Genomic DNA, 19,995 nt, shown 5'->3' with positions numbered 1-19,995 from the left:
TCTAAGTTTGGGAATCAGAAATCAGTCCAGTTCTGCCACTTATCAAGTATGACCTTGGGCAAATCAATCTCTATAAAACCAGGAAAACACAGTTCCTGCCTTGTAGACTTACTGCTTGTGAACTGCTCCAAAGTGTCTAGCACATGGTAACACTCGAGCACTGTTAGTTATGGCTGTTCTGATGATATTTTCCCCAAAAAGCAGCAAGTCCCCTGTGCCAGTCATCTCATGTGCGTGTGTGTGTGTGTGTGTGTGTTTGCATGTGCATGCGTGCTAAGTCTCTCAGTTATGTCTGAGTCTTTGGGACCCCAAGGACTGTGGCCTACCAGTCTCCTCTATCAATAGGATTTCACTCAGGCAAAATACTAAAGTGGGTTGCCATTAACCACTCCAAGGGATCTTCCTGACCCAGGGATAGAACTGCATCTCTTGTGTCTCTGCACTGGCAGGCAAATTCTTTACCACTGCACTACCTAGGAAACCCCAATGATCTCATAGTTTCTTTCAAGGATAAGAGGGGACTTCTACTTGGCATGGAACCAGCTCTGCTTGGAGATTTTCCCCCTTATTCATTATATTTTCTTTTTGTAAAAATATTACTTATTTATCTGGCTGCATCTGGCCTCTGTTGTGGCACACAGAGCCTTCGTTGCATCCTGTGAGGTTGTTGTAGCATGTGGACTCTTTAGCTGCGGCTCAGTAGTTGCAGTGCCTGGGCTTAGTTGCTCCGTGGCATGTGGAATCTTAGTTGCCTGACCAGAGATCAAACCCTCGTCCCCTGAATTGCAAGGCAGACTCAACCACTGGACCAACACAGAAGTCCCTCTTTATTCATTTTCTTGTCTACCTTTCATCACAACAAGAGAAGTTTTCACTTTGGAGGTCATGAAGGAAAAGCACTTCCAGGCACCTTTGGTCTGTTTCCAAAACTCAGTGAACACAGTTTGATTTTAATCTCTTGTGGTGCAGCTGCTTCCTAGCGGTGGATAAACACCATTGCTGGGCATGATTATAATGAAGGCTTCTTGGAAACCATTTGCATGGGTTCCAGTCTAAGCAAAAGCAGAGCACTGCCCTGCCAATGAGGCTTTTTCAGGGGTTTTATTCCCAATATCCAATAGGAAGAGGCCTGACTGATGGATACAGATTTCACTCCTGGAGGATCACACCAATGGGTCTGCGTCTCAGTGGCAGGCTTTCCCACCTTCTCTGTTCCATCTCATTCTTCATGGCTGCCCCTTGTAACCCTTCTGCTCTAGTCGATTTTTTATCATAGATTAAAGTTGCTAAGCATACAGACTTTGTTGTTCAGCTGTCACCAAGAAAGATGGAGCTGAAAGCATGTTTTCCATGTTTTGCTTTTAATGTAGAAAAATTCTCTTACACTTCTATACTCAGTTGCCCCGCCCCTACCCCTTACACACACACATACATACACACACACATACATACACACACAAGCACACACAGCCCAGTGTGTCTTTCTCTTTCTCTGGGTTTAGAATTCTGGGTTCTGAATCTCTGTTGATCAGATGACAGTAAATTGTGTCAGCTGTATGCTTTGCTATGTTAATATGGCTAAAGGCTTGCAGATTTTTAAAGAGTGTCAGTCTGGGGTTTTGGGGGGCTATTGTCAATGAGGAAATTTCACTCTCACCTTTTGCTCCCTCCCTCTGTCTGCCAATCCAGGTTCACCACCCCAGACCAAGTGCCAATCACATGTCACTTTTCAAGGGGGTCGCTGTCAGCCTGGGCAACTTGAATTTTTGACAATGTAATTACGGCCCTTGCTTCCACAGTGGGAGGCTGAACAGGATGGTGGGGCTTTTATTGATTGTTCAAAAGGGAAATTTATCAATGTCTCTCACTTCATTTCCAGTTCCTCCCTGAGAAATTTGGCTGACAGTTTCTCAGCAGAAAAAGCCGTCTTCTGGCCTTGAATGGACTTCTGTCTTTGTCCTTTTCAAGAAATTACAAGATCAGGCATTAAATATAAATGGAAGTTTGTGGGGAAAGTAGGACTATGGGAATATGGTTGAAGAAAACAGTGTATGTTATGAACAGGAGACTGTGATAGGAATAAATAGGAAAAAGGGTTTAAATACAGTTTACTTCCCGTCTCAAAATACCAAACATCTGTGTGTAAACGCCATGCTTTTTATGAGTGCTGTCTATGGGCATGCTTACTGTGTTGCTAAAGTGTATCAGGCTGTCTGGAAGCATGAAGTTGTGTGCATGGAGTTGACACATGTATCCTGGGCAGTGGTTTTCCTACTAGTCTCCACAAAATCTGAACATTTCTTGAGGGAACTGCAGAGGTTCTGCAAACGATGAATTGTTTGGGGATCAAGCTATAAAAGTTTAAACTGCTCAAGCAACTGCCTCATTGTTTTTACTTCTAGCTTAAATTTATGTTAAAATAGTATTTCACTTGGAATAAAGAGTTCTATTGTGAAAATAGTGATAAAAATGACTCAGGTAGCTCATCTTTTTTCTTTTTTTAATTGAAATACTGTTGATTTACTATGTTGTGTTAATTTCTGCTGTACAGTGATTCAATTATATATATATATATATACTCTTTTTAATATTCTTTTCTAATATGGTTTATCATAGGGTATTGAATATACTTCTGTGTGCTATGCAAGCTTCCCCTGCGGCTCAGTGGTAAAGAATTCATCTGCAATGCAGGAGACGTGGGAGAAGTGGGTTTGATCCCTGGGTTGGGAAGACCCCCTGGAGAGGGAAATGGCAGTCCACTCCTGTATTCTTGCTGGGAAAATCCCATGGACAGAGGAGCCTGGTGGGCTACAGTCCATGGGGTCACAAATAGTCGGACACGACTGAAGCAGCAGCATGCATGCAGGCAGTTCTATACAGTAAGAGCTTGTTGTCTGTCCATTCTGTATGTAATAGCTTCCCTCCTACACTGTTGGTGGGAATGTAAGTTGGTGCAACAACTATGGAAAAGAGTACGAAAGTGCCTCAGAAAACAAAAAATAGAATTACCGTATGATCCATCTGTCTTTTGTATTCTCTTGGTGCTGGGGCAGGTAGAAGAGGTGAGGCAGGTGCTGAGGAAGATGAAGCAAGGAGGCTAACTGGCTTTTAACTGAACTGTGCAGTTGTATCCTTTCTGGATAATACTGGTTGATTGTTGATTCTCTCTCTCTCTGATCACTGGGGTCCTACAGAAAACCTTTCCACTGTTTCCCAGTGTGGAAGCTCCACCTGAGTTTGCAGTGCCCTTAGCTTCCACCAGAAATCTGGCGCAAATGAAGCTACCTTTCCCAGAATCTACTTGATCCAGAGGAAACTTACAAATCTTTCCATACCACAGATGTCCCACTCACAACACTTTGCTCTAAGTCTCCTCTCCCCTGTTCAGATAAGCACAGAGAGCCCACACATACGCTGCAGTATATGTAGACATCCAATCTGGGAAAAAAGAAGCCGTCTCCTTTTCTCACAGGCATCTCAAAGACTGATATCTTTGAAGCCCCTTTTCTTTGATGAAGTGGAGAGAAATAGCCTCAGACCTCCCTCTGTGGGAAGGCGAGGAAAAGGCTGCTCACGGGGCTGATGACTCACCCCCATGACTGAGAATTTCTTAGAATTTCCTCTCTTTGTTGATCATGTAGCTTGAGGTGAGGTCCATCCAGGAATGGCTCCAATGGCAGAATTAAATTAGCCTCCTTTAATAAGCCCCAAGGGAAATCTGTACCCTGTCTGATCACGTTGTTGTTCAGTTGCTCAATCGTTTCTGACTCTTTGGGACCCCATAGACTGAAGCACGCCAGGCTTCCCTGTTCTTCACCATCTCCTGGAGTTTGCTCAAACTCATGTCCATTCAGTCGATGATGCCATTCAACAATTTCATCCTCTGTTGCCCCTTTCTCCTCCTGCCCTCAGTCTTTCCCAGCATCACGATTTTCAAGTGAATTGGCTCTTCACATTAGGTGGCCAAAGAATTGGAGCTGCAGCTTCAGCATCAATCCTTCCGATGAATATTCAGGGCCAATTTCCTTTAGGATTGACTGGTTTAATCTCCTTGCTGTCCAAGGGAACTCTCCAGAGTCTTCCACAGCACCACAGTTCAAAAGCATCAATTCTTTCGTGCTCAGCCTTCTTTAAGGTCCAACTCTCACATTTGTACATGACTGCTGGAAAAACCATAGCTTTGACTAGATGGACCTTTGTCGACCGATGATGTCTCATGTAGCTTGAGGCGGGGTCTATCCAGTGATGGCTCCAATAGTAGAATTAGATTAGCCTCTTTTAATAAGCCTCAAGGAAATTCCCTGTCTGTTCATGGCTCATGTACAAATATGGATGCTTATCATCTTTTGTCCCTAGCTTGGGTCCTCTTGGTTGGGTTGAGGGAGCAGAAGTCTCTGCTTGCAGTTTGCTACATATGTGAAAGGGGACTCCCAAGGGATGTTGGGTTAAAAGGGAGAGAAGCTGTTATGTGTGTGTGTGTGTTTTGTTTAATTTGGTGTGGGTGGAGAAAGTAAGCTCAAAGTGAGAGGAAGAATGGAGGAAGAAGGATTAGAAACATAAAAACCCTGCTTTCTGTAATCTTAAATTTATACACGCTTCAATCCAACACGGGGTTCTAATCAGCTTGTATGTTGCGGTAGATGGGTAACTACTCGGTCAAGTTAATGTTGGTCAGCGTGGTCCTGGACTTAGAACCCTCAGCATGCAGGATGGCCAGTGACTGATGACTGCTTCTCCATTCAGAGCACATGTGAATTGGTCCTTAACTATATGTCTCTCAAAATATGACCAACACCATCAACAAAAGTAAGACAGAAATTCTCTGTTGCCTTGTAAGCCTTCAAAAAAGTCAAAATACAACTATTCTATATGCGCATATCTGGTAAAATCTCAATTTATTATTAGCTGAGATAACTTAGAATTTGTAATTGCTTGATCTGGGCAAGAGTGACCTTGGAACAATGGATAAGAAAGAGTTCCTTCCAGTAAGAGTATAAAGCACACTTTAAGGAACTTTAAAAACGTTAAAGTGAACATGCTGTTTTTAAGGTCTTAGGATTTTAGGTGTTTACTTTGAATGTATCCTGCTAATTAGAAATGAGTTCTAGCTATTCGATAATCCAAGTACAGCAGGAACCCCACTTAGAAACACATTATAAGCTACTTTAAGTTTCTATATATACCTGAAAGTGTTGGCATTTGTCAGGTCTTTTTTGGTTGTAAGTGACAGAAAACCCAATTTGAACCCCCCAAATCAGGGCATTTATTGCCTCATATAACTGAAAAAACTTGAGGCACAGCTGAGTCCAGGTGCTTCAAAGAAGTCATTAGGCCTTTGTTTCTCTGCAGCTCTAGGTTTTGCTTTCTCTTGAGTTGCCTTCATTTTCCAATCTGCCTCCTGAAGGCAGAAATAGGTTCCTGTGGCTCTAGATGAAAAAATGGCTGTTTTCCAATGACTATTATACCCCTGAGTAAATTACAACGTTCCCCTCATCAAAATTTCACATCCCTCCCTCTGAGTTTTCCCTTTAGCTTTTAACACTCTCTAGGATATCATATAGGAGAAGGCAATGGCACCTCACTCTAGTACTCTTGCCTGGAAAATCCCATGGATGGAGGAGCCTGGTGGGCTGCAGTCCATGGGGTCGTGAAAAGTCCGACACTGCTGAGTGACCTCACTTTCACTTTTCACTTTCATGCATTGGAGAAGGAAATGGCAACCCACTCCAGTGTTCTTGCCTGGAGGATCCCAGGGACGGTGGAGCCTGGTGGGCTTCCATCTATGGGGTCCCACAGAGTCAGACACGACTGAAGCGACTTAGCAGCAGGATATCATATACAGTTTATTTGTCATATATTGTACTTATTCTAGTGTTTTCCCTAGTTGAAAGTATACATCCTGAGGGCAATGATTTTCATGTTTTGTTTTGTTTTGTTCTCATTGACAATATCCTCATTCCCTCCAATAGTGCCTGGACTCATAGTAGGCTTTCAACAAGTATATGTTGTGTGAATAACTGAAATGAAAAGCTTAAACAGAAGCTTCAGGATTAGCTTTGACTGTGTTTGAGCCATAAGCCCATCACTGAAGCTACTGCTATGGCCAGAGAAGTGGTGGTCTTTTGGTTGGGATGGAATAGGAGGTGGGACCAACTTTCTGGACCCCCCAAGACTACACAATCTGTGATCAAGAGAGGATGGTTTCTTAAGATTAGAGGTGTGTTATCTAACCAGAATAGCAGAATGGGCGGATAAAAGCAATAGCTTTTATCTTTTTAAAAGTCTACTTTTAAAATATTTGACAATCTGAAAAAAAAATATATTTGACAATCTGTTATTTTTACTACTTTTGCTAATTTGAAATTAAAACTAATAAATGTTAACTGGATATTTCAAACTGGTTTAGTTTGGCTGGGAAAAAGTTCCAGTCAGTTAATTCACTAAGTAAAACCAAATTTACTAGTGATAAAAAATTTGCAATTAAAAAATTTCTGATAACTGTTTCATTTTATCTGGACAGTGTTATTGAAAGAATGAGGTTGAGTCTAAGATAGTTTTTACTTAGGAGATCCAGGACTGCATGGATCTTGATCTAGACTGGCCACTCTTTTGTATAAATATGTACATACTGGGTAATAGCCACCTAAGGCATCAATACCCAGTATTAGGATTTGGACCAAGCAAGGGAACCTCTTGTGAGCAATGGTGTGACTAATTCTTGACTAAGTTGTGAAGAGGGTGGACGACTGACCTTTAAAAAGGGCGACTCTTTAGTGTTTCAGTTTCCATACACAAGTTGAAGATGATTCTAAAACATTTCTCATGATGCTATTAGGTGATTAAATGAAACAAAACATGTATAGCACTTAGCACAGGAGAGGCATTGAGTGATACCTGCATATCTACTCAGTAAATATTAAATATTGTTATTATTATTATTATCATGTGCTTACTGTTTTGATTTGGTGAAGCTGCTTTGTTATTCTGAGAAGGATGGGATGGTGTTTGTTGCTTTCCAGTAATCCGTCAGCTGGAAACATTCTTGATACCCCTCTTATCCAGCCTCTCCATATTATGTCCATCACCAGGTTCTGACTTTAATTCTTGAAAGACTCACAAGTCCATTTGCTTCTCGCCACTTCCATGACTACTACCTTAGTTTATGATGCCATCAACTTGGGCCTAGACTGCTGTTTAAGCTTTCTAGTTTATCTTTTAGTTGCTATTTTCACCCCTCTCCAATTCATTGTTTACCCTGGAACCAGAGTGATCTTTTAAAAATGCAGATCTGTTCACATTATGCCACTGCTCAAAACTCTTCAGCGGCTTTCCATTGTCCCTAAGATAAAGTCCAAAATTTCTAACCTGTTTATAGCACCCTCTCTGATGTAGGTTCCTGCCTGTATTTCCTGCTGTGTTTTCCAACCCTCTCTCACTCTCCTCCCCGACTGCTTTTCTGTCTTAGTAACCTTCTTTCTTAATTATTTCTTAAGACTAAAAAAGATCTTAATGACTCGATAACCATGGTGATGTGATTACTCACCTAGAGCCAGATATACTGGAGTCTGAAGTCATGTGGGCCTTCATCACTATAAACAAAGCTAGTGGAGGTGATAGAATTCCAGCTAAGCTTTTTCAAATCCTAAAAGATGATGCTGTGAAAGTGCTGCACTCAATATGCCAGCAATTTGGAAAACTCAGCAGTGGCCACAGGACTGGAAAAGGTCAGTTTTCATTTCAATTCCCAATAAAGGCAATCCCAAAGAATGTTCAAACTACTGCACAACTGCAACTCATCTCACATGCTAGCAAAGTGATGCTCAAAATTCTCCAAGTGAAGCTTCAACAGAATTTCCAGATGTTCAAGCTGGTTTTAGAAAAGGCAGAGGAACCAGAGATCAAATTGCCAACATCCGTTAGATCACCAAAAGAGAAAGAGAGTCCCAGAAAAGCTTCTACTTCTGCTTTATTGACTACACCAAAGCCTTTGACTGTGTGGATCACAACAAAGTGGGAAATTCTGAAAGAGATAGTAATACCAGACCACCTTACCTGTCTCCTGAGGAATCTGTATGCAGGTCAAGAAGTAACAGTTAGAAATAGACATGGAACAACAGACGGGTTCCAGATTGGGAAAGGAGTAAGTTTTAACTTATATGCAGAGTGCATCATGTGAAATGCTGGGCTGAATGAAGCACAAGCACAAGATTGTCGGGAGAAATATCAATAACCCAGGCAGGCAGATGACACCACTCTTGTGGCAAAATGTGAAGCGGAACTAAAGAGCCTCTTGATGAAAGTGAAACAGGAGAGTGAAAAAGTTGGCTTAAAACTCAACATTCAGAAAACTAAGATCATGGCATCCGGTCCCATCAGTCAGTTCAGTTCAGTCGCTCAGTCATGCCCAGCTCTTTGCAACCCCATGGACTGCAGCACACCAGGCCTCCCTATCCATCACCAACTCCTGGAGTCTACTTAAACTCATGTCCATTGAGTCGGTGACGCCATTGAACCATCACATCCTCTGTCGTCCCTGTCTCTGTTGTCTGGTCCCATCACTTCATGGCAAATAGACTGGAAAATAATGGAAACAGTGACAGACTTCATTTTCTTGGGCTCCAAAATCACTGCAGGTGGTGAATGCAGCCATGAAATTAACAGAAACTTGCTTCTTGGAAGAAAAGCTATGACAAATCTAGGAAGCATATTAAAAAGCAGAGACGTTACTTTGCCAACAAAGGTCTGTCTAGTCAAAGTTATGGTTTTTCCAGTAGCTGTGTATGGATGTGCGAGTTGGACTGTAAAAAAAGCTGAGTGCCGAAGAATTGATGCTTTTGAACTGTGATGTTGGAGAAGACTCTTGAGAGTCCCTTGGACTGCAAGGAGATCAAACCAGACCATCCTAAAGGAAATCAGTCCTGAATATTCATTGGAAGGACTGATGCTGAAGTTGAAACTCCAAAATTTTGGCCACCTGATGCAAAGAACTGACTCATTGGAAAAGACCCTGATGCTGGGAAAGATTGAAGGTGGGAGGAGAAGGGGATGATAGAGGTTGAGATGTTTGGATGGCTTCACCAACTTGATGGACATGAGTTTGAGCAAGATCCAGGAGTTGGGTGCTGGACAGGGAAGCCTGGTGTGCTGCAGTTCATGGATTGCAAAGAGTCGGACATGGCTGTGTGACTGAACGGATCTGAACCTTTTTTCAGGGGCTTCCCTGGTGGCTCAGCAGTAAAGAATCTGCCTGTAATGCAGGAGACCCAAGTTCTATCCCTGAGTTGGGAAGATCCTCTGGAGGAGGGCATGACAACCACTCTAGTACTCTTGCCTGGAGAATCCCGTGGACAGACGAGTCTGGCAGGCTGCAGTCCATAGTGTTTCACAGAGTCAAACATGACTGAAGTGACTAGCAGCAGCAGCAACCTTCTTTCAGGATTCCCTGTTGGCTCAGTGCTAAAGAATCCACCTGCAGTGCAGGAGACACAGGAGACATGGGTTCAATCCCTTGGTTGGGAAGATCCCCTGGAGGAGGAAATGGCAAACCCACTCCAGTGTTCTTGCTGGAAATATTCCATGGACAGAGTGGCCTGGTCTGTGGGTCTGGGCTACAGTCTGTGGGGTCCCAAAGAGTTGGATGTGACTGAAGCACAACTTTCCTTTAGCTTATTAAATGGTTAATGTATTCTAGATTTTACATTTTTTATGTTTTTGAGTAGCAAAAGAAATCCAGCTTTGTTAAGTAAATGGAATGCTCCATAGGCAGGAGCATGTGATTTTTCCTTCAAAGAGAATTCTCCCACATGTATCATCAAAGCAGTATTATTAATATTACTGCTTTCAGCCTGGTCCTGAAGAAAGAGTATCATTAAATTGGGCATTATATTCAGTATTTGTTAAAAATTGGATTTTTACTGAGATTCTGGCACTTTATATTAAAAATTTTCAAAGCTACTTTCCATTCTTCCCTCTCATTTAACCCTCACAACAACTCTGTGAAGTAGGAACCACTGGGATTGTTACTTTCATCTCAGAGATGATGAAACTGGGGCCTGGAAGAGGAGGTAACTAATATTCACTCCATCCTCTTCAAGGGCTTATGATGCACCTGGGCTTTCTGCTATTTTACATACATATAGCTGGTGTTTACCTGTGGCAGAAAGACAAACACAAGAAACTCGTTCCAGGTTTCTGGAATGTTCTTCTTCAGTTTTAATTTTCTCTGGTTATCTATGTGGGGCTTTGTTACTTTTGACTCCCTTTGTAGTATTTTTGATAGGGGGACAAAGAACCTGGTTCTTCCCCAGTTTGTTATTTGCCTTTATTATTTTTATGGAATTTTCTGATTTCTATAATGGCAAAATTACAGATACCTTCTTTTGTGGTTTCTGCCTTTGATTTCCTGCTTAGAAAATTCTCACCTATCCAAAGACTATATAAACGTTTATCTGTTTGTTTCCTGGTACATTTTTATTTTTTTCACATTAGCGCCTTTAATCCAAAGTCAGAAGACAATGGCCTATGGGCTAAATCTGGCCCATTATCTATTTTTGCAAACAAAATTTTATTGAAGCTCAGCCATGCCCATGTGTTTAGGTGTGTTTATGGCTACTTCTTGGTTCCATGGCAGAGCGGAGCAGTTGCAACAGAGACAATTTGGCCTGCAGACCAAAATCTGTTGTTTGGCTCTGAATAGAAAATGTTTGCCAATCCCTTCTTTAGTTCATCTAGAATTTATTTTGATATAGTGGATAAGTTCATTATCTAATTTCTTTCCAAATGGCTAGTCCATTTTCTCAACACTATCGATTCAACAATGCAATTACGCTATTCTGAAAAAAGGCCTCCAAATATGTTCATACCCCAATTCCTGGAAGTCATGAAGGTTTGGCAACAGAAACTTTGCAAGTGTGATTAAGTAAAAGATTTTAAAATGGGGAGATTATCTTGGATAATTCAAGTGGGCCCAAGTTAATCACACTGGTCCTTATCAAAGGGATACAGGAGGAGGCAGAGGAGGAGGAGATGCAGTGGTGGAAGCAGAGACAAGAGTGAGTGTTTGAAGATGAAGGAGGGGCCACAAGCCAAGGGATAGAGGTGGCCACTGGAAGCCAAAAAAGACAAGGAAACAGATTTTCCTCTCAGAGCCTCCAGAAGGAACCAGCTCTGCTTGCATTTTTAACTCAGTGAATCCCGCTTCAGAATTCTAACATCTAGAATCATGAAACAATACGTCTGCTTTGTTTTTTTAAGATGTTAATTTTGTGGCTAATTTGTTAAATCATTAGGAAACTAATACATTCCTTTATCATAATTTCTTATTTGATACAGATACAAATAACTGTCTTTTATAAATAAAGAGCTTTTAACAACAAATTTAAGTTCTGGTGTTAGGTGTGAATAGACATATCGGTGCAGTTAATGCAAATGACCAACATGAATTCATGTGGGGCTTGCGTGGGTGTGTTCACAGTGCTGTGTTCACAGGGGAGAGAGATTATGCTTTATTTTTTTGAGTTTTCTCCTACCTTCACCTCATTAGTAATCACAAAAATGCAAAAAAAAGTAAAAATGATTTTTTTTCCTTAACAATCAATTTGGTCAATATTAAAAAGAAGTAGTAGAATGTCTGAGGGATGGGCATTCATATGTACTGCTAGTGTGTGTAGAGTATGTGCGGTCTTCCTGTGAGACAATTTGGTAATAAAATCAAACAGCTTAAAACTAGGCATTTGCCTTGATACGGCAATGTCCCTTTTAGGAATTTAAAGTAGTGAAATGATCATGAGTATGCCTAAAAATTATGCTCAAGAATGGTCACATCTGCACTGTTTATAAAAGGGAAATATTGAGAAAAAACTGAATATGAAAAAATAATGGGTTAGTATTTAAAATAGACATTTAAAAAGTGACATACTATGATTTTATCATGATATTACACAGTATATAATACAGATGAAAGATGCACCTACTCTATTAAGTGAGAAAATTTAGCAAAATGATATGTATAGAATTATAGAATTTTTTTTACACATAATATGAAATGTCAACATACAAATATAGGGAAAGGATAGAAAAGATATATATTAATCTGTTGTAATAATTGGTGATGAATGCCTTTATTGTCATCTTTTGCTTCTCTGTATTTTTATGTTAAACATTATACATTTATTGCTTTTCTAAAAGAAACAATGTCATTAAAAATTAGCTGTTTCTTCACTGTTACTCCATTCCATAACATAATCCATAGCAATGATTATCAAAACAATTGTGTAGAAATATATCTGGGGTTTTATATATATAATATATTTGACCATGAATAGAAGTGGGTGTTAAAGATAAGTGCAGAAGCCTTTAGCTCTGACCAATGGATCGTGCCCCTTTAACTAAAGAACTTTCCACACTATTCTGTAGGGCCTGTTGCTGCTGCTGCTAAATCACTTCAGTCGTGTCCGACTCTGTGCGACCCCATAGACGGCAGCCCACCAGGTTCCCCCGTCCCTGGGATTCTCCAGGCAAGAACACTGGATTGGGTTAGGAGGCCCGCTTGTTGAACTGACCTCAAATCCTCACAGGAGCTGGGATCAGTGCTCTAGATATTTCCACTTATCTTACATTATATGATTTCCTTAGTATTTTGAACTTTATCTTTTGATTCTTCTCAGTCACTTTTAAATCGTAGCACCAATAGTAAAGCTTATATTGGTTAAAAACAAAAGCTAGCCTTTCTTTCATACCTCTAGAAAAGGCCTTCAATCAGAGTAGGGCTCGTTGCACCATCCAGATAACCTTGGTTAGCCTTGATCTAAACCTTTCTGCCAAATGAATGGCAGAATTCTTAGCACTGGGGGCAGATGTAGTCCCAGGTCTCGTTCACTGCAGTGCAGAAATGTTTGCTGATCAGCTGTGGTTGGAGCCTGTTGGTCTGCATCTATACAGGATGGCTTAGCCAGTACCACTGGAGGTTACAACAGGCTGCAGAAGGCTTGCAGTGCACACACACAGTCAAGCTTGCGCAGGATTCCCCTGCCAGGGTTTGCCTTATCCAAGGGAGAAATCACAGCAAATGTTTCTCAAGGGCAGCGAGAAATGTACGGTGAAAAATGCCTCATGCCATCTCTTTAGTTTGCCAGATTGTCTTGTTTTAATGCTAATATCACAGTCTTCTAAACAAAAGGGATCTCCTCTAATTCACAGATAGTTTGATTTCAAAGAATTCTCTTCTAAGTTGGTTGTTTGCAGTTTGGAATGCATTTGTTCAAAGTTGGTTGAGATTAACATATACACATTACTATATGTAAACTAGGTAATCAACAAGGACCTACTGTATAGCACAGGGAACTCCACTCACTATTTTGTCATAAACTTCAAAAGAAAATAATCTGAATACAGATGTGTATATGTGCATAACTGAGTCCCTGTGCTGCACACCTGAAACTAACACAATATTGTAAATCAACTTTCCTCCAATTTTAAAAAGTGCTGTAATGACCCCTCTCGGGTGGGTCCTGCTCACCTTTCCAGGCACATCCCCTCCTCAGGTCCCTTCCCTGCCCTGCGCCTGCATTCCGGCCTTGCCTCTTCTACAGGCGGTTATTTGAATGTATCCTGTTAGCCCTCGCCGCTGCACACACTGCCGTCTTTGCCTGGAGGGCTCTGCCCGTTTTGTTCTCTGCTCAACTCTGGCTTATCCTTCAAGACCCAGCTCTGTTATCGCGTCTTCTGGGAAGCATTCCTGGAAACACCCCCCTCCTCTGTGTGAGTGAGGTGCTCCCTATCTCTTCATTGGTGGACCCTGAGTGTCCTTCTGTCTTAGCACTTAACAGAGTACATTTATGATGTTTTGTCTGTTTCCTGTACTGTTTATGGACCCTGGAAGACAGTGACTTTGTTCCCTTTATGTCTTTCTTCCCAGTGCTTCACAGATGTTCATCTACACCAAAGAAAAAATAGCATTCATTGTTTTGCTGTGGATAATGGTGAAGCTGCATACAGAAATAGGGAAAATAATTTGCATATATTTGAGAAAAACATTTCTAGTCCTTTTGTGAGTTTCTTTATGTTTCGATTATGTTGTCAACATGATTTTCATGAAATGATTCTTTCCTCCCTCCCTCCTCTTTTCCCTTCCTTTCTTTTTCTCTCTCTCTGTTTCCCTCCTCACCCACTCCCTTACTGATCTGGAAAGGTCTTGGCAGTTATTCACTTGGAATAAATTGAAAGATTGAAGTCTTACAAAACAAACGGAAGATAATTAGTGATTTTAAAGTGTGTTAACCCACAATGATGATCTTCTTTCTTTCCCTGCCCATTTGGCAGGACGCTTCTCTGGGCTGGTGTAATTATGGATGAATGTGCTGAAGCACTTGAACAATAATTTGTAGGAAATACAATTCTGAGTAAAAGTCATTAGTGGGAATAAATGAATAACTTGTTGGTTAACAGGTCAAAGTTGAAAGCCCAAATAGGTTAAACATTGTATTAACTTATGAGTCAAGAGAAACAATCTTTTTTTTCTGTAAGCATATGCATAAAATTATTGAGCTTTTTAAACTGTATTTTAATATATTTTTTGATTGTTAAGAATGGAAGAGGGCCACCTGACCTGGGTTTTTGAAGAAAGAACTCTTCTCAAAATTCTGTAATGGCCTATATGGGAAAAGAATCTAAAAAATAGTGCATATGGGTATGCGTGCACGTGTGCAAAATTGCTTCAGTCGTGTCTGACTCTTTGTGACCCTATGGACTGTAACCTGCCAGGCTCCTCTGTCCATGGGATTCTCCAGGCAAGAATACTGGAGTGGGCTGCCATGCCCTTCCCCAGGGGATCTTCTTGATCCAGGGATCGAAACTGCATCCCCTGTGTTTTCTGCATTGGCAGGTGGGTTCTTTACCACTAGTGCCACCTGGGAAGCCATGTATTACTAATTCATTTTGCTGTACAACAGAAACTTATAAATCAACAATACTCCAATAAAAATTAAAATAGTAAAAAAATCTACCACAAAGAGTTCTGAAAGGTGAAATGACTCACATTTGAAATGTGTATGATGCTGCCTTCATCAGAGAAGTCAGTCAGTCTGCCTTGTACAACTTTTAAATAATATTTATAAGATAAAGGATATACTATTTTGCATATCAAAGCTAATTGGGTACATTAATATACAATTATTTCTAGCGGCTAGAATTCCATTATGTGTCCAGTTCTTTGGTTCTGGATTCAGAGGAGCCAGTTTCAGAACTTGGTGCTGACAACTCCTGCTGTGTGATTTTGTCCTCGAAGTATTATTTTAACTTCCTAATCAGTACAGACTGTTGAAAGGACAAACAAAACAAAACCCAGAAAAGCAACAGTTCTTACTTTAGAGTAACACTGATTAGCACAGGTTGGAATTATTCTAAGTTCTCAATAATGTTCATGTTATTTTTCAGCTTTTTACATACATGTTATATATTTATTGAGGTGCACTTCTGATGGAAGTTTGTAGGTGGTTGTCTGGATGGCAATAATCAAAATAGTTTAAATCTCTATGAGTTGAGTGCTAATCAGACTGTGCTAGAAATTGTGACCTTGTCACAATTGTATTAAACATTGTGTAAAAGAGACATGATGGAGTGGCCTTGCATTCAAGGTGGGGAGAGAGGTATATGTACCGTAACAATTACAGAAAAACTTAATATGAAATATGTAGTGCTGACTGTAGGTTGCATCACTCAAGTTTCTCCAGGCTCCCTGAACCCTTGCAGCCTGTAGATATTTGAGTAGTGATCAAAAAGAATATTTCTGCCTGCCTTGACTCTCACAGAGCCTCCAGCCCTTTGTCCCTGCCTGCTTGTTACAGGTGTTCTCATGACAAATATCATCAACTAGTCCATTTTCCTTTTATTTTGGTTTTCTTGATCATTGTCCTCCCTTCAGAAAGGTCTTGGGGCTTCCCTGCTGCCATTGCATTGGGTACCTGCCATGGAAATGCTGAGCACAGGGTGCCAAGGGTGCAGCTTTCATTGCTGCCCAAGTGGGCCAACCCCCAGGTGTGGAAATGTGCTGTGTTCCATGATGGAACCAAAGGCCACTAGCTTTGTCACTTGGGGTGCCTCCTGACCATCTGATTGCCGAAACTTTGGGGTGCTTGCTTCTCCGTGTTTCGGTCATGATTTTTTCCTCCTTCAGTCCTTACTTCTTGGACAGTTATTATACTCAAGACACTGTGATAGACATGATGTGTGTTACTATGACACTGTGCAGATATAGGATAACTTCTGCTGCCATGTTTAATAGGGGAGATGGAAAAGAGCAATAATAGAGGTCAAGCCACATGTGCTAAGGGCTAGAGAGGAAAGGGAGACAGTGATATGATAGATGCTTTTTGGAGGTCTCAGAGACTTCTCTGAAGGACCAGCTTGAACATCATTCTGAAGAATGAGACAGTGTATTGATGAAAGAATCCCAAGCAGAGGGGCATCAGGTACAAAGTCTATCTAGAGAGTTCCCTCAGGGTCTTTCTTCAGGTTCAGTTATGGGTCCATGAGAGAAAACCCATGTCTGAGGCACACACCATTGCATCTTTGACATCCTTGCCCGTCTCTTCCATTTATGCAAAAGAACCCAATCAAATGGCCCACAGACCAGCCAGACATGCTAGACCCAGATGTACCCAGGCCTTTTACTCAATAGGAACCCCCTTCTCACTGTGGGTCTATAGGAGTCAGTGGACATCAGCATGGGCTAAAACGGCTCCTGAAGTCCAATGGGAGAGGTGAGGCTTGAGCTACTCTTAGGAGAACAAGTGGGTTGAAGAAGACTGGGTACCTGGTGGAAGAGACAGAACAGACAGAGGGGTAGAGTCAGGGATGATCTCATTAAATGAGAAGAGACTGGACTTCCTGGAATGGAGAATTTATTAAGGAGTCAGAGATGATAAAGTGGAGTTTGGTTATGGAGACTCTTGAAGGTCCAGAAGGGAGTTTGGGAATTGGTTGCTGAGTGCTGTAGGCAGATCACTGTTGTTGTTCAGTCACTCAGTTGTGTCTGACTTTGCAACCCCATGGACTGCAGCACGCCAGGCCCTCAGTCCTTCACTATCTCCTGGAGTTTGCTTAAATTTATGTCCATTGAGTCAGTGATGCCATCTCCTGGAACTTGCTCAAACTCATGCCCATTGAATCAGTGATGCTATCTAGCCATCTCATCTCATCCCATCTTGTATCTAGCCACCCTCTTCTCCTTTTGCCTTCAATGTTTCCCAGCATCAGGGTCTTTTCCAGTGAGTTGGCTCTTTGCATCAGGTGGTCAAAGTATTGGAGCTTCAGCTTCAGCTTCAGCATCAGTCCTTCCATTGAATATTTAGGGTTGATTTCCTTTAGGATTGACTGGTTTGATCTTGCTGTCCAAGTGTTTCTCAAGAGTCTTCTCCAGCATCACAGTTTTAAAGCATCAATTCTTCAGTACTCAGCCTTCTTTATGGCCCAGCTCTCACATCTGTAGATAACTACTGGGAAAAGTTGCAAAGTAATGTCTCTGTTTTTTAAAGTGTCATCTAGGGTTGTCATAGCTTTCTTTCCAATAAACAAGTGTCTTAATTTCATGGCTACAGTCACCATCAGCAGTGATTGTGGAGCCCAAGAAAATAAAATCTATCACTGCTTCCACATTTTTCCCTTCTATTTGTCATGAAGCAATGGGATTGGATGCCATGATCTTAGTTTTTTGAATGCTGAATTTTAAGCCAGCTTTTTCACTCTCCTCTTTCATCCTCATCAAGATCCTCTTTAGCTCCTCTTCACTTGAGGTATCTTATTAGGCAGATACTGCAGATTAATGAACAAACAAGGGATGTAATTAAAAAAGAACAATGCACAATGGCCAGAGGATTAAAAGTTGTTCATAGAGGATCTAGCTTAGATGATTATTACATTCATTTTGACATTCTCAAGTTTGAGAATATTTGTCTGGGATAGCTCAGTTGGTAAAGAATCTACCTGCAATGCAGGAGACCCTGGTTAGATTCCTGGGTCAGGAAGATCCGCTGGAGAAGGCATAAGCTATCCACTCCAGTATTCTTGAGCTTCCCTTGTGGCTCAGCTGGTAAAGAATCTGCCCATAATGCTGAAGACCTGGGTTTGATCCCTGGGTTGGGAAGATTCCCCTGGAGAAGGGAAAGGCTCCCCCCTCAAGTATTCTGGCCTGGAGAATTCCATGGACTTTATAGTTCATGGGGTCACAAAGAGTCAGACATGACTGAGAGACTTTCACTTTCAAGTCTGAGATGATGGTAATTCATCCAAATATTCATATCTACTATAGAGCTACAGATATGAGGCTGGCACTCATAAAACACCCAGATTGATCTTTTAGTTATACACATTGAGGTGTGCCATTTTTGCAATGAGATTGAATAAGTTATGAGATAATTTTACTGCTTTCTAGAGGCTCTGTCAACATTTGAAAGGCCTTAAGTTTATATTAATAGTTAAAAAATTCGCTTCAAAGATTCCCTGTGATTTTTTCCATTTATTGTGACTTGACTGTTATTTAGAAGAATGCTTAGTTGAAAAATATCTTTGTCGTGTCAAATTTTGGTTCTGACACATGTAGCTGCTTGTTGATAGGTGCATAGTAGGGTGCTCTTTGCTTATTGATTATTATGAATTATTGTTGATCACAGTGTATAATTGTATTTTGCCATCATATTTTGTCATTGACAGACATTTTTGATGCATGATAGAGATGTTTCTGTGTAGACTTTGAAGAACAGATCATAGAAATTCACACATATATAAAATATGCATATACACTGAAATAGACTTTATTTCATTTATTGTTCCCAAAGGTTAAAACATACAAACAGGAATAAAATTAAAATTATTTTCTTTAGACATGATTTATGTCTTAATTTTCACCTGCTCTATAATTAGAAATTTTGAACTCTGGGAATTTCTTTTGAAGATAAAATTATTGCCCGAGTAAACTTCAGAAATTATATCATTAACCCAGAGACCTTTCTAAGCCTAGAACAACATTACTGGTACAAGTGCCACCACTCCCCAACATAGACAAATAAATAAAGAGGGAAGTTTAAAATAATTTGAAAATGATTTATTGTTGGCCACCTCTGTAGTTAGAGATTCAAATATTATTACTTTAGTTCAACAAGGGAGGACAGGAGGTTGCTGTGGGCTAAAGGTAAATTATGATCTATTGTGAAGGAGGAGGCACTGTACCAAGGAGAGGAGTTGGGAGGAAGCCTTGTGTTTTCTGAGATAAAGGCTGGGAAAAAAAAAAATCTCTGCCTTGACCCTTGTTGGAAAAGACCAGAGTAAACTACAAGTCTGACTACCTTCTGGAATCTTTGCTGGTTAAGGAGCAGTTTATGGTTTGGGGAGGGTCAGATAGTTGCACTGGAGCCTAAACCAAACCAAGTTATTTAGGGTCACACATTCCACTTTTTTTCTGCTCTGCTTAGCCATCCTGTCCCTAGATATACCCCATGTTAGAGTAAAAAGGGATTGCTTAACACACCAAGATTTAGGTTGACCATTCTGATGGTAATTTTTATTTTTAACTCTATGATCACTATTTGTACAGTGAGTTGAAGTCTTTTTTAAAAAATATAAATCTATTTATTTTAATTGGAGGTTAATTACTTTACAGTATTGTATTGGTTTTGCCATACATCAACATGAATCTGCCACAGGTATACACGTGTTCCCCATCCTGAACCCCCCTCTCATCTCCCTCCCCATCCCATCCCCCTGGGTCATCTCAGTGCACCAGCCCCAAGCATCCAGTATCATGCATCGAACCTGGACTGGTGATTCGTTTCATATATGATATTATACATGCTTCAGTGCCATTAAGTTTAAAAATTCATGGTCATTGGTTTTATTTGGAAGAACGAGGTGATAAATTTTATCCTCAAAACAGTGTAATGCAGGGAAGGAAGAGAGAAGACTAAAATATATTGAGGGGTTGTTATGTGGCAAAGTCCACACTAC

General features: G+C 40.8%; 1 protein-coding gene across 5 annotated transcripts in view; it reads left to right on the top strand.

Moving 5' to 3' along the window:
• The window catches only part of PKHD1 (PKHD1 ciliary IPT domain containing fibrocystin/polyductin), a 456,884-nt gene that overhangs the window by 155,049 nt on the left and 281,840 nt on the right, over window positions 1-19,995 (top strand). The window lies entirely within an intron of this gene.

The sequence above is a fragment of the Ovis canadensis genome, chromosome 20 (genome assembly GCF_042477335.2).
Source record: "Ovis canadensis isolate MfBH-ARS-UI-01 breed Bighorn chromosome 20, ARS-UI_OviCan_v2, whole genome shotgun sequence".
NCBI classification, from domain to species: Eukaryota; Metazoa; Chordata; class Mammalia; order Artiodactyla; family Bovidae; genus Ovis; species Ovis canadensis.
The sequence above is the reverse complement of the archived record's forward strand: the minus strand, read 5'-3'. Positions and strand labels throughout refer to the sequence as shown.